General features: G+C 33.9%; 1 pseudogene; it reads right to left on the bottom strand.

Annotated features, from left to right (window-relative positions):
* Window positions 1-42: 42 nt before the first annotated feature.
* LOC110315620 lies at window positions 43-2500 on the bottom strand (annotated as a pseudogene).
* Window positions 2501-3067: the final 567 nt, after the last annotated feature.

Below are 3067 nucleotides of genomic sequence, written 5' to 3'. Positions count from 1 at the left end.
CACATCTATCCTGAAAGGCCATACTTCTGAATACTACCACTTTCCATGGGCCAAGTATTTTTTAAACCACAACACTTTTCAAGATCGCTGTAAAGGCTTTACCACATTGGTTATATCTATAGGATTACTCTTTAGTATGTGTTCTTTTATGTAGTTGGAGGTGACTTGATTGTGAATAGGCTTTTCCATATTTTCTACATTTATNAGGTTTCTCTCCAATATGTATTCTTTTATGCATTTGAAGATTACGATGGTGTGCAAAGGCTTTACCACATTCATTATATTTGTAAGGTTTCTCTCCATTATGAATTCTTTGATGACTTTGAAGTTGACCATGAGGCAAAGGATTTACTACATTGCTTACATTCATAGGGTTTCTCTCCAGTATGTATTCTTTTATGTACTTGGATATAATTTTCATATGCAAAGGATTTACTACATTGATTACATTCATAGGTCTTCTTTCCAGTATATGTTCTTTTATGTACTTGGAGATAACTATGATATGCTATGGCTTTGCCACATTGGTTATATTCACAGGGTTACTTTTTAGTATGTGCTTCTATGTAGTTGGAGGTAACTTGATTGTGAATAGGCTTTACTATATTGTCTTCATTTGTAAGGTTTCTCTCCAGTATGAGTTCTTTCATGTTTTCGGAGTTGACCATGAGAAGCAAAAAATTTACCACATTGCTTACATTCATAGGGTTTCTCTCCAGTATGCATTCTTTTATGCACTTGAAGATGATTATGGTATGCAAAGGCTTTACCACATTCATCACATTTGTAAGGTTTCTCTCCAGTATGAAATCTTTCATGTCTTTGAAGTTGACCATTAGAAACAAAGGATTTACTACATTGCTTACATTTATAGGGTTTCTCTCCAGTATGTATTCTTTTATGTATATGGAAATAACTTTGATTTGCAAAGGCTTTGCCACACTGATCACACTCATAGGGTTTTTCTCCAGTATGTGTTCTTTTATGTACTTGGAGAACATTACTATATGCAAAGGCTTTACCACATTGATCACATTTGTAAGGTTTCTCTCCAGTATGTATTCTTTTATGAATTGTGAGATGACTGTGTCGTCCAAAGACTTTACCACATTCATTACATTTGTAAGGTTTCTCTCCAGTATGAATTCTTTCATGTATTTGAAGTAAATTACGAGAGGCAAAAGATTTGCTACATTGCTTACATTCATAAGGTTTCTCTCCAGTATGGGTTTTTTCATGCATTCTAAGAGTACTGTATTGTGCAAAGGCTTTACCACATTGATTACATTTGTAAAATTTCTCTCCAGTATGAACTCTTTCATGTTTTCGAAGTTGACCATGAGCTGCAAAGGCTTTACCACATTGATTACATTTGTACGGTTTCTCTCTAGTATGATTTCTTTCATGTTTTCGAAGTTGACCATGAGAGGCAAAGGATTTACTACATTGCTTACATTCATAGGGTTTCTCTCCAGTATGGGTTTTTTTATGCCCTCTGAGAGTATTGTGTTGTGCAAAGGCTTTACCACATTCATTACATTTATAAGGTTTCTCTCCAGTATGAATTCTTTCATGTATTTGAAGTATATTACGAGAGGCAAAAGATTTACTACATTGCTTACATTCATAAGGTTTCACTCCACTATGACTTACTTTATGTACTTGGAGACTTGCGTTACATACAAAGGCTTTACCACATTCATTACATTTGTAAGGTTTCTCTCCAGTATGAACTCTTTTATGTCTTTTAATTTCATTGCAACTTACAAAAGCTTTACCACATTGATCACATTTATAAGGTTTCTCTCCAGTATGTATTCTTTTATGTACTTGGAAATGAGAATGATNTGCAAAGGCTTTACCACACTGATCACATTCATAGGGTTTCTCTCCAGTATGTGTTCTTTTATGTACTTGGAGAGTACTATGATATGCAAAGGCTTTATCACACTGATCACATTTGTAAGGTTTCTCTCCAGTATGTGTTATTTTATGTATTTTGAGATGATTGTTTTGTGCAAAGGCTTTACCACATTGATTACATTCATAGGGTTTCTCTCCAGTATGTGTTCTTTTATGTACATATAAAGAACCTTGACCTGCAAAGGCTTTACCACATTGATCACATTCATAGGGTTTCTCTCCAGTATGTGTTCTTTTATGTACTTGGAGAGTATTATGAATTGCAAAGGCTTTATCACATTGATCACATTTGTAAGGTTTCTCTCCAGCATGTGTTCTTTTATGTNTTTGGAGAGTTCTGGNTTGTNCAAAGGCTTTANCACATTGATTGCATTTGTAGAGTTTCTTTCCAGTATGTATTATTTTATGCATTTGGAGACTACTGTGATGTACAAAGGTTTCACCGTACTGAATACCATCATAGGGTTTCTCTCCAGTATGTATTCTTTCATACCTTTGGGGATGACTGTGACATGCAAAGGCTTTACCACATTGAGTATTTTCAGAGGGTTTTTCTCCAGTATGACTTCTTTCGTGCCTGCAAAGATAATTGGCACATGTGAAAGCTTTACCACATTTACTAAATTGATGAATCTTTCTATCTGTAGGAATTAATCTTACAATTTGGTCTAATTGTAAAGAGGACTCACATCTTAAGATTTTTATCACTTTGTTTACATTCATGGTTTTCCCTTCGTTAAGGGTTATTTTAAAAAAAATAGGGTTGTTTTGCATACTTATAATGGTAAGAATTTTATTACATGGCTCATATTTGTAGCATCCTTTTTCTCTATGAGATTTTTCACATATTTGAAGAGAAACAGAAGAGCTCAGAGCTTTACCACACTGAGTACATTCATACATTTTCCTATATTGTGAAATATACTACATTTTCATACTACACTGACAAAATAAACCAGGACAAACATAAAAGAATTTCCACAATACTAGTACTAATAGGAATTTTCTGCAGTGTGAATTTATGGATATATTCCCACTGAAGTTGGAGAACCAACTAATTATAAACTTGTATCACAGTGAGAAANTTTGCTCAAATGTGGACTACTATATAGATTTTAATTGTTCTGGGAGAGAGAGAAAGTTC

This window comes from Mus pahari, unplaced genomic scaffold (genome assembly GCF_900095145.1).
Source record: "Mus pahari unplaced genomic scaffold, PAHARI_EIJ_v1.1 scaffold_16026_1, whole genome shotgun sequence".
Taxonomy (NCBI): domain Eukaryota; kingdom Metazoa; phylum Chordata; class Mammalia; order Rodentia; family Muridae; genus Mus; species Mus pahari.
The sequence above is the reverse complement of the archived record's forward strand: the minus strand, read 5'-3'. Positions and strand labels throughout refer to the sequence as shown.